This window comes from Emydura macquarii, unplaced genomic scaffold, assembly GCF_026122565.2.
Source record: "Emydura macquarii macquarii isolate MOO-44397 ecotype Brisbane River unplaced genomic scaffold, CSIRO-AGI_Emac_v2 contig_1390, whole genome shotgun sequence".
Taxonomy (NCBI): domain Eukaryota; kingdom Metazoa; phylum Chordata; order Testudines; family Chelidae; genus Emydura; species Emydura macquarii.
Window position 1 is genome coordinate 24,166,670 of NW_027131527.1, and position 12,448 is coordinate 24,179,117.

A 12,448-nucleotide genomic window follows, 5' to 3' on the forward strand; every position below is an offset into this window, starting at 1 on the left:
AGAGAAGCAGCTAGAAAACAAATGGTTAAAGCATTTGTTAGCAGTAAGGATTAAATATGGTGAAAGAGAATTCTCAGCCTTGGTACCCAGTAGGGGAGCCTCGCTGGTGCCTGGATAAGCAGGGAAAAGCCTTGTACACAGACCTTGATATCTCCTGACTAAAGCCATGTTTGCAGTGAAGGACATTGATAGAGATTTAAAAAAAAAAAGACAAGGGGAAAAAAATGTAGCACAACTTTCCAGAACGAGAAGTTCTCTCCCAGGTTTACATTTTCCAAGCCATTGACGTATGTGAAAGAAAAAAACAGGCGATAACTTCTCCTCCTCACTGCACATTTCAGGCCATCTCTTCTAATTATTACTATCATTCCCTTTGTCAGTTGCACTCCCTTAGTACCTCCCCTGGCCCACAAGTGATACTTTCCAAGTTTTCAGCAATTTGACTAGGCAATGCTTTTGTGCACCCAACCTGCAGGTGCACCAGAGACCTTGGCAAGGGGCAAGCTGATTATCACTTATGAAAACAGCCACACAGTATTGTTCATACTTCTTCAAGGTCTTGAGCAAAGCATAAATTCTGATGAAAAAGAAGTTGGTGCAGTCAGAGCTTCAGGCAGCTAATCAGGTAAGTCTTATTTGCTGTTTGCAGAAAAGGCTTTACAGTACTTTGCACTTTATATAAAAAAAGCTTTTTCTAACTTTCATGTTTGCGATACTGATCTAATGGCTTTATAAAAATCAAACAAAACTTAAGTATTGTGCAATAATTCTTACTTCATGCTAATCAGAATGTTATCTTATTAATTATCTGAATTCATCTTTAGGTGATTTGTAGAAAAATTATTGTAATTGGCTTTTTCCTTCTGCAGGCTCCATATCTTATTATTTGTTTTTAAGAACAGCTAACTTAAAATGATTAATTTTCTATATACTGAATACTATTAAATCAATATTGATTCTTGATATTTTTAATCATCACTTTCTTGTGTTTTAACCACTGTTCTAACCTGCATTCATTTCAGGTTATTTCAAGAAAACATACTGTTTCAAGGGTATTGCTTTATTCTCATTAACGCATGTGTTTATATTTTAGGTTTCCTTACTGCACTCTTGCCAACTGTGGGATTTCTTTTGATTCTGCTCGTTGTTCCTTTTTCCTATGCATATACTTCTTTGAGAATTGGAACTAAAGAGGCATAGGGCATGGGAAAATGGGGCGACTGAGGTACTTCACCACTCACTCACTCTACAAAGCATCATTGGGAGGCATGTGGGGAAAAAATGAAAGCATAGTAAGTAAATGGTATAAACAAAGAGGTTAACTGTGAAATTCTAACTAGAAAAATGCTTGTTTATAGTAATGTGTAAGGATTTACCTAATATTTACTCTGACAGTAGCTGAATGTTTGTCTTATGTTAATACATTTATTTTAATTCCTTGTCATGGGAATAGCAATATTTAGCACACACCTATTTATTCAATTACAAAAATCAATATAAATCTGGTAGCTGTTAGGCTTCTAATGTTCCTTCTTAAAAAACGCATTACTTAGGGCTCACTCCTCTAAGTCCTTACTCAAGTAAAGCTACCATTCAATTAATGGGAGTTTTGCCTGAATAACACTGCAGAAGTGGGCACTTTGTGTCTGATCCAGAGCCTCCTGAAGTCAGTGAGATTGTTCATACTGAGTTCATTGAGCCCTGAATCAGGCCCGTAGGATCCATCATGCCACTGTTACTTATGCTGCTGGTGGTCTTCAATGGGTCCTTGGGGCCAGATTCTACTAAATGTCAAGTGCCTCTTGTATGGTGCTGAAAATGCACAGCTCCCACTGAAGTCATCTTGCAGAATCAGGCCATTAGTTTGAAACAAGTAAAGAAAGAAAGAAAAAAAAAACTTACTTTTTCTTTTGTTTCATCCACAGGTATTTGGAAAGTGGGACCTGTAACCTGACTCCAGTTTTTCACTCAGGAGGAAAATAGCCATTCATCGCAGTGCTTTTTATATTTATGTCTGTTTAATTTTATTTAGTCTTGATAGAGATATGTGATTTCTGGAAAGAGGCCCCATGGAATATTAAATACATTTTAATTATATGTACTACAAATGAAATAGAAATCTAATATTTTAATCATAGATCAGAAGTTTGCAAAATTCTGATCACAAATTCTAACAACACTACTTTGTTTATTGTTGCATGTTTATATAAAGCCAGGGCCATGTCATATAACATGATGTTCAGTTTTTAACATACTGTTATTATGCCACACAATACAGACAAATTTAAAGTACATCAATATAGAGAGATAAAAGCCATACTTTCTATTGCCTTTAGCATGTAGAGTTTTGGAGAACTTTCATTTTACTTGTGAGTCATTCTTTCCCATAAATAAAAATATTCTGCCCACAGTTGTGTGTATTATTCATTTATTTCCTATTTAGGCTGGGGGGGGGGGGTGCCAAAAGAGGTAATTTGAACAATATAGTCTGGTAACAATACATTTTCTTAACTGTTTGCAAGATGCTTGAAGGATGTTTGGATGGAATAAAATAATTAATTGAATTATGCTTTTAATAACACTTCAGTTAAATCAAAAATGCACCACCACAATTAAAGAACAAAAGGGAAACAAATTTGGAATGCAAATAAATAAATAAATAAATAAAAATAAAAACAACCTTGCTGCTGAGCGGGGAAATTGTATACAACTAATGGACTACTCAAATCCTGAGGATATTTTGTATTAGAAATCAAATATAAAAATGCAATTAAACAGACTATGGGATTTATATAATCCTTGTAGAAAGCTCCCTTTTATAAGAATTATGATATATTTTTATATCTGAGATGCACATCACCAAGGTGCTCAGAGACACCTGTGCAATATGATTAAAACCAATCACAAAAAATACAATTAAACCCATAGTTTAAATTAACACCATCTTAAAAGTGGAAATGAATTACACATGGGAAGGAGGGAACTATCAGCCCATTAAAGGATATAGAGACAAAAGTGTGGTGGGAAGGAATGGTAATAAATATGGGGGCCAAGAGCAGTCGTACTAAAAATGCTTGTAGGGGAAGAAGATTAAAGCTGGAGTGTGAAACATCGAGTTGCATGTCAAAAGGGAGAGAAATCCAAAGCTTGGTGCCCAAAACAGGAATGGTCTCACTTTTCTTTTGAAACTCAAATCAGTAGCTTTTTTTTTTTTTTTTTTTTAAAGCAAATTAGAACAGCTGAGATTTTGTAATGGTTTGAAAGTCAAGAAATCAATGTAATGCACTCTCTCCAGCAATAAATGAATGTGCTTCACTCACTGACTATTGTATGGGTTCATCAGTGCAGAAATGTTCAGTTCATTCATTCATTCATACGTGTCTATTGAAAGGCTAGGAAACAAGAGGCAAAGTGTAAGGGCCCAGTCCTGAGAGGAGTCAAGTACTCCCAACTCTGAGTCAGTGGAAGCTATGACAACTCAGCATCTCATAGAATCAGGCCTTAGAGGCTAATGAAATCATTAAATGGGCTGGTATATAAAAATACAGGGTGAAATTTTCCAAATCACCTAAGTGACTTAGGAGCACAGGTTTCAATGAAACTCTTTTAGGTGCTTTTGAAAACCCCTCCTTTCATGTCAGCTTATCTCTCACTATTCTAAATATCATTAACTAGCATGTGGCCAAAATGAAACTTTACAAGCCATTACGTATGCCTGTGCTTGACTGCTTTGCTGGATGGGGCCTTGGGCAGACTCTAATGGCTGGAGAAGGTGGTAGATGCAAGCAAGAAGCTACAGCAAAATTCCCTGTCTCGATGTTACTAAATCCCAACTTTACTCAAGCTAAGCAATGTTAATTTTTTTTTAAAAAATCATTGTTTGGGAGTGGTAAAATAGGGTTAATGAAAGAGCTAAACTAATCTGTTTTTGCCAAGTGACATGGAAGCTTTTCATTTGGGATTAGTAGGGGTTGGGATGAGAAGTTTCAGCCATCCCCAGCCTTCAAAAAAATGGGAGGAAAGGGTGCAAGAACTTCTCAGTGAAAACCCCCTTTCATCTCCAGAAAAACTGGGATTGAGGGAAACAGATAAAAAATAGTGTGGGGAATATAACATTCATAGAGGTATATGCTGCTTAGCCAAATATTTAAACACACATTAAAATTAAGGGTCTGACAGAAAAATACAAAGGAAAGGAAATTCAGTGTTAAATCTTTTACCGTCTCATTATACTTCAGCACTGCAGAATTCAGAGTGCTGAAATACTTTAGCACAATGACCTGAGTTAAATGAAGCAATAGCCTTTATCAAAATTACTTTGCAAGACTACTCTCATTGAGTTCATTTAGTTTGTCATTTTAAGTGTAATTGTTAGGGAAAAGAAAGATTTTATGGTGCCCACTTCTACAGATACAAGACACTGATCACCTGCATCACAGCGCATTACTGGAATGTAAAGATACCATGCAATGTATGTATGTGTTATCTTCATCTGCATTAACATGTACTCTGTGGAATCATTAATCTCCAAGCAAGAGATAGCATAGATCAGGACCATTCAAAGACTTTATCTTAAGATCCAGAAAAAAAAAAAAAGGAAGAAAGAAAGAAAAGGAAAGAACCACACCTGAGCTGCACAGAGGGAAAACTGTTCTATTTCCTAACTCCAATTCCTAAAATGTGCCTGAGGCTGCCTGTTCTTGTAAACCCTATAGTTAGTCTGTTTCTTGGGCCCCTCAATCCTAAAGAATCCTTTGCACCAGCCTCTCTGTCATACAGCATATACCGGATCAAGAAAGAGCTGGGGAAATTTTCTTCCACTAAAACCCCCTTTCCAATGCTTCCTCTAATTTGTCAAGCAGCTCAGTGACTAATGATCATAAATTACTCGCTCCCATTTTGTCCATGAGGGGCACAAGGGAGTAAAAAATATCTTCTGTATTTTAAGTTTTCCACAAACAAAAATAAATGAAAAGCTGCTGTTTGGCTCTCCCTCCCCGTCCCCCAGTACCCTAGTTGGAACCAGTCTGCCCCATGATGTATTTCCTACCTTGGCTGTCATAGCTGAGGTGACTCAGGCCTCATCAGCCAGTTTTGTTCCTCACACAGAGACTGGCAAGTACTGCTTTCATCAGGCAGGATTTTCTCCATTTCTCTGCCCTTCCTCCCTAGTCTCTTTTCTCAGTTTATTGTTCTCTCTCTTCCTATTTTCCCTCTTGTCCATTTTTGTCTCCTCCGACTTCTTTCCCCCCTCCCGCCAAATCTCCCTAATTCTCATCACCACTTTTTCTCTCTTCCTCCCTGGGATTTGCTGCTTTTTGGGTTAGGAGGTGGGGAAATCCTTACAGGCCTCTGCTTGTGTGAGTAATACTCACACAGGTGAAACCATCAGTGTCAAGTTTCTTATTCACTTTGCCAAAAGACATCATTTCATCCACCTACATCCCATATATATATATATATATACATACACATCCCCAATAAGGAAAATAAAGGACAGTAAAGTGGAGGCAATGCTTTGGGAACAGCAGTCATCTTGATTATATGCTATATTTTGAATACCTATGGGCCAGATCCAGCAAATCCTTACTTATGCATTTGTCATTACTGACAAGAGTGAGTAATCCCACTGATTCCACAAGGTTGCTCTCTTTGCTTATACTTTTCCTAAAACCAATTCTAAAAAGTTATGCTCATTCATGCTCCGATTCAAAAGAACACATGAACAACTGCTTCATTTTAAACATGTTGCTTTTTCAACCAGGACCTCATAAAATGAGCAGAAACTACCATACGAACAATGTGTCCAAGCAAAAAATTAACCAACATAGCTTGAATTTCAGACGCCTACTACTTATAATGAACTGCTCACAGCCAGACTACATACCAATAATTTTTCATCAAAACAACACAATTCTAAATAATGAATAATTTTTCAAAAATTGTAAAAGTTACTTGCAATTCACAAAAGCAAAACAAATTCAATTTACCTAATAAATCATTTACTATAAATTATGCACTCAGCTTTGATTTCATCACATGCCAAAGTATTTGAATGGCTCATGTCCTGTTAAACAATTTTGTGGAGAAAAATGAATTTATATGAGGTCTCAAGATTACAGACCAGAGTGATTCTAGAATTTTGGACAGAATCTTATTTTCTGAATACTTTTTCATAATAAAATATGAAAAGTAACAGGTCATGATTTTGCCACATGATTACATTAGGATCAGAGCCTAGTTGTGATTCTTACCGTGGATGTAACAGCAATGAGGAGCAAACACAGTTTGAGCTCTAATCTCGTTCTGTGGGACATTTTTCAAAAACAAAATATAAAAACGGAAACTTCCTTCATAAGAAGGACATAAGCTGTCACACTACAATAAAATGAAGGCTAAGTCAAGCATATAAAAAAAATTACATTCACAGTTAAATCTGAATTATGGTGTCACAATAGATAGGCCCCAACTTTAAATGACAAAGGCATTTTTCATAATAATTTCTCTCATTATTTATAAATAACCCTCTTGAAAACTTTAAAAGGAAACTGGGTCCCTTACTCACAAACCTTTTCTTGCCATCAGGTGCATACATGTTGCTTTGTTATGGGCAGTTTGCTCACTGTTAGCTCTGCACTTTGCTAGTGATTGTATTTACATTTTGTTTAAAAAACACAGTACTGAAATATTTGTTTTGAACCATGCTCTCTCTTGTACTACCAGCACCAATCTTCACAGTGTCACCAAAATACAACTCAGTGTTACCAGACCCTGAAATGCAAGGCATCTTAAGCCTAATTCTTAAGACCAGTATATGTTCCCATTTTGTAACTGTACTTGATTGGATTTTTCTTATTCTAGATGATCCTGGATTCAGCCTTAATAAATCAAGAAGGCTAGAGGAGTCTGCTAGCTCAAGGCCTTGAGATAATCTTCAGTCCAACTTTCCCGCCTACAGATGGAGTTTCTCTCTTTGCAGCACCAGGGACATGATGAGATCATTATATTTCTAAAAGAAAAGAGAGGTCATTCATAACAAGGTTTGGGACTAAAGTTTTGCATTCCAGTTCCTGGAATGCAGTTAATGTCACTGTCTACTCTAAGTGCTGTGCAATAGTTCCCCTGTAAAAGCATTTTATGATATGTAATTAAGAAGACATTAAAATCTCCTTTTCAAGCCATTATATCTCATCTAAACCTAACTTTGTTACATGAATCCACATTCTATTATTAATAGTTTCTTTGTCTAATTGGAATATATTTTATGATCTATTCATGAATGCCTATTATTAGTTTCCATTTATATATAATATTTTATTGCAAGATATTTTTACAAACTTTATTCCTCATTTGGCAATCTGATCTCTGTGAGCAAATCATTGCAGCCACATGCTGCCCAATGAAACCAGTGGGGGATATCCACTCCATACGCACAGAGCCCAAGTAATTGGCCTCTATGCAGGTGATATGTGGAAGGTTTGGAGAGATTAAATTCATCCCAGAACCCAAAGCCAATGAGCAAGGTTGCTAGGCCAGCCACAGCCACCCTGCTCAAATCACTTGAGGATTGGGTCGCCTGGGCCACCCCTACTGTGGCCTTCTCCTCCAGCCTACATATTCCCCTACAGTTTGTGTTCCCCTGTACAATCCATATGGAAGTCTTAAGTGGAGTGGAGAACCTTACTCTGACCCTGCAGACCACAACAAGCAGCAAATCTCACCCTAGATGAATGTCCATGACCACAAGAAACCAGGATATTCTTGTCCAAACAAACACACACACACAAAAAGCAGCTTCAGTAGCTCAATCAGGGAGCAGAAACAAGTCCATGTGATTTTGGTGATAACCAATCACACACCACAAAAAGCAAATAATCAAAGCGATCCATTCATGAGCAACATATAAGGTGAAAAGGGTCATCCTAAGCTATTTGCAGCCCACTTCTGAATAATTCATACATTTCACAACACAAAACAGCTTCACAAACAAACTTCCAAACAGAAAAAAACCGTACTAAAATAGTGCCATATTTTTACATGGAAACACTTCTAAGTAATATAGTAATAATGGTATATAGCTACAAAATTATTTGAAGCTTTGGATATTCAGCTGACACCATGAAAAAAAAAAAAACCTAGCAGCATAATTTTGATGGCCCATGAATATTTCTGGGTTTCCTAAAATGCTTTTAAAACAAACAAAAAAACCCAGACACCAAAGCTTGACAAGTCCACAATGATCAGAAATATAATTTAGTGCTACATTTTAATGTCATAAATATTTTAAATGCTAAACAGCTGCTTTCACGAACAATGAAGAGAATTTTCATAGAACTGGGTAAGCAAATGAGTTGAACCTAAGATAGAGTGTCTGATACTTTACCAAATCTTTGGCCACCTAGAACTTCATAATTGTCACAATGTTCAACATTGTGACCTCCTGGAACATTAAAGTAACAGCAAGGATAAAACAGACACCTCTAGTCAAAGAGCACATCCATAGTCACTTCTCCTAAGGCACAACTATATCACTCTGCAGTAGCGCTGTAGTGTAGACGCTTCCTACATCGATGGAAAGGGTTTTTCCATCGAGGCAGTTACTGCCTCTTGGAGAGGTGAATTATCTGGGTAAATGCAAGAATTCTTCCACTGACCTAACTGTGTCTACACTAGGAGTTAGGATGACCTGACTGCAGCACTCAGGAGGCAACATTTTTCACAGCCCTGAGTAACATAGCTAGACTGATAAATTTTAAAGTGTAGGCCAGGCCTAACGGGCTGTAACTCTACCAATACTGGGGTCACTTTACACACAGTTGAATATTTCCAGTTCCATCCAGAGGAGGGCATATGTGTGTGTATGTATGTCTCTCTCTCACACACACATATGCTCTGTGTGGCTCGAAAGCTTGTCTCTCTCAGCAAGAGCAGATGGTCCAATAAAAGATATTACCTAACCCACCTTGCCTCTCTAATATCCTGGGACTGATATGGCTACAACACTGCGCGCGCGCGCGCGCGCGCACACACACGCACACACACACACACACACACACACACACACAATTACAACACTGATGGATGGGGTTCTGCATCTCTCTAAAATCACAGTCAATTACATAAACTCAGTTGTATGAAAATAAGCTAGCAGTTGCCAGGCTCAGTTTAGTCAAATAACTGGTAAACAAAACAGGTAAAACAATTTTCTGATGCACAAATACTGCCTAAGGAATAAAATGCCACTGATACTATTAATTCAAAAGTGAATATCTTGAATTTAATGCTGTTTCACTTCTAAAAAATAGTGAACTCTTGAGCTGTTGAACAGAAAGCAAACTTTCTCCTGTTAGCACATTTTGACAGTTGTAAACAAATTTCTTGTAAGTATGCTTTTACTAGTTGCATATAACTAGGGTGCAAGGCAATGATAATATATAGCATAGTTCCTCTAACTGTTCTTTAATTGTGCCAAGTGCACTTTAAAAAAATCTGACACGCAATACCAGTAGAAGCCAGCCTATACCAACCTCATCATAGTTCAGTCCTTTATTTTCCACCCAGTATGCTGGGCACACTCTTCTTCTGGCGAAGGAGAAGCGGTTCACTCTCTCTGACTCAGGAGGGGCAGTGAGAGACTCACTCCAAAGAAAAAGTGTCTTTGAAGGGGAGGGGAATAAAGGGGAAAGTGGAGAGATCCCAGAGGAGCTCCCAAAACATTCGTAACTTCATTAATATTCTGTATTCTCCAAGTTAAAATGGACAAGACAAACTGCATGCTCTCTACAACCAATCCTTTCAAAACGTTAGTGTAAATGATGAACCAGGCCCTGTAATTTTAACAACTGCATTTATGTGTGAAAGATCCCATGCAGAAACAACATATCAACAAGGTTTTTGACTGGGGCAGGGCCTAAAGTCAAGTACCATGGTCAGATTAAATATTAAGACAATATTAATTAATTAAGACAATATTAAGACAAAATACACCCAGACTCTCTCTCTCAACAGGGCTTTTTTGCTGTCCTTCATGGAGCCCCAGTAGCTCTGTGCAGCTCAGGGGTGCACAACTCCTGTACTTTACTCCTGTGAAAATAAGGGTATTGTTTCTTTAAAATCTCTAGCAGAAGGGCTATAGAGATTAGGGGGTGAGGGGGGAAGAGAGAGAGAGAGAGAGAGAGACAGTAGCTATAGGAATACTGTTTTCCTTATTGTAGCCAGGGCTGGTAGTACCACCTATAGTTAAGGTAATCCGACGTTTCCCATTACAAAGTCCTGTTTTCAGTTGCCCATAACTTTGACAAACTGTAACCCATTAGACTGACATTTCCCATGCAGGGTGTCTGCCCCATGTTGATTTTGGCTGAATCTTTAATGGGAAAAAATGGTTCAGCTGCTTCTGAGAACAAAATTAAGGAAAAAATGTTGTTTTGCACATGTATATATATTAAAAAATGAGAAGCTCTAGCATCTCCGTGCTTTGGAGCATGAACTTGAAATTTGGCAAGAAGTCACCTGGTGCCATCCCTATGACAATTCTTCCTAATATGGTCAAGTTAGAACTTTGTCTAATCTTTCCCCCCTCCCACGTTCCCTGCCAAGTTTACACATGCTAAGTAGAGACTTGTTAAAGTTTGGCAATTAAATGTTCTCCAAAGATTCCATCTGTACTGAGCATGCTCCAGCCCAGAACTGCAGGAATTGAGAAGGAATTTCCCTGCAATTGCTCATTAGGCACAAACGACTGAGAGCAGGGAGACGGTCTCTCCTGCACTCCCCTTGTTCCCCTGCTTACAGCCAGGCAGTGAGGAGAAAGCCACCACATTGGAATTCAAAGGAGTGAGAAATAGGATTGATGGTGGTGGGGGGCGAGGGGCAGACAGGGGAAGAGGTGGATATAGAAGCCAAAGGGTGGGAACAAAGAGGGAGGGGAGCAAGTGCCAGGGCGGAGAGAGGAGATAGCATGGGGATGAAGAATGAATGTTTGAAAGGAGCTGATGTGGGGGTGGGACAGAGATAGGCTAGGGGCACTATTGAACTCAAGATTGGAAATGAACTCAAGGATCCAGTGTCTCAACATTCCTCGATTGGCCAAAGTTGTGTCTCATCCCTCCTCCAGCAACTTGGTCCACATAGAAGATATCAGCCTACTACTGCTACCATTGACTCAAGTGGGAGAAGTCTATGCTGTAGATCTAAAGTCTGAACCCTGCCGATAAAGCAAATTGGAGGTCAATATGGTCACATATCTGAACAAAACAGAAATTTCATGAGGTGTTTAAAAAAAAATTACACTGAAAACCCCCTACTTTAAAAGAATATTAAGATCACAAAGTCAAGCATGCAAAAGTTTGGAATGCCAGAAATAAGGTTGCATGGACAACTTTAATTCAGCCCCCTTGGTTACATGCATTATGATACTGTCTTTAATTACATAGAATCAAAGAACTAGAAGGGACCTTGCAAGGTCACTTAGTCCAGTGTCCTACACTTATGGCAGGACCAAACATTATCTAGACCATCCCTGACAGGTGTTTGTCTAACCTGCTCTTCAAAATCTCCAGTGATGGAGATTCCACAACCTCCCTAGGCAATGCATTCCAGTGTTCAACTACCCTGACAGCTAGGAAGTTTTTCCTAACATCCAACCTAAATCACCCTTGCTGCAATTTAAGCCCATTGTTTCTTGTCCTATCCTCAGAGGTTAAGGAGAACAATATTTTGCCCTCCTTCTTGTGACAACCTCTTTTGTACTTGAAGACTTATCACGTCCCCCTTCAGTCTTCTCTTCTCCAGACTAAATAAACCCAGTTTTTTCCATCTTCCCTCATAGGTCATGTTTGCTAGACCTTTCATCATTTTTGTTGTTCTTCTCTAGACTTTCTCCAATTTGTCCACAGCTTTCCTGAAATGTGGCACCCAGAACTGGACACAATACACCAGCTGAGGCCAAATCAAGGTGGAGTGGAAGAATTATTTCTCATCTCTTGCTTACAAGACTCCTGCTAATACATCTCAGAATGACTGCTTCTTTTTTGGAACAGTGTTGCACTGTTGACTCATATTTAGCTTGTGATCCACTATGATCCCCAGATCCCTTTCTGCAGTACTCTTTCCTAGGGAGTCATTTCCCATTTTGTATGTGTTCAACAAATTATTCCTTCCTCAATGGAGTACTTTACATTTGTACTTTACATACTTTACATTGAATTTAATCCTATTTACTTCAGACCATTGCTCCAGTTTTTCCAGATCATTTTGAATTTTAATCCTATCCCCCAAAGCACTTGCAGCTGCTCCTAGTTTTGTAGAGTCCACAAATTTAAGTGTAATCTAGGTCATTATCTAAATCATTGATGGAGATATTGAACAGAACCAGACCCAGAACTGATCCCTACAGAACCCCACTCGATATTGTTACCAGATTTGCCCATCACCTTAGGGTACACTC

At 38.4% G+C, this 12,448-nt stretch overlaps 2 long non-coding RNA genes across 3 annotated transcripts in view; one reads left to right on the forward strand and one right to left on the reverse strand.

Moving 5' to 3' along the window:
* The window catches only part of LOC137156174 (uncharacterized), a 44,521-nt gene that overhangs the window by 17,008 nt on the left and 15,065 nt on the right, over nt 1–12,448 (reverse strand). The gene's annotated exons all lie outside the window — the stretch shown is intronic.
* LOC137156255 (uncharacterized) lies at nt 634–2,410 on the forward strand. The gene is made up of 2 exons (XR_010920726.1): nt 634–1,292; nt 1,926–2,410. It is a non-coding gene; the product is annotated as an uncharacterized lncRNA (long non-coding RNA).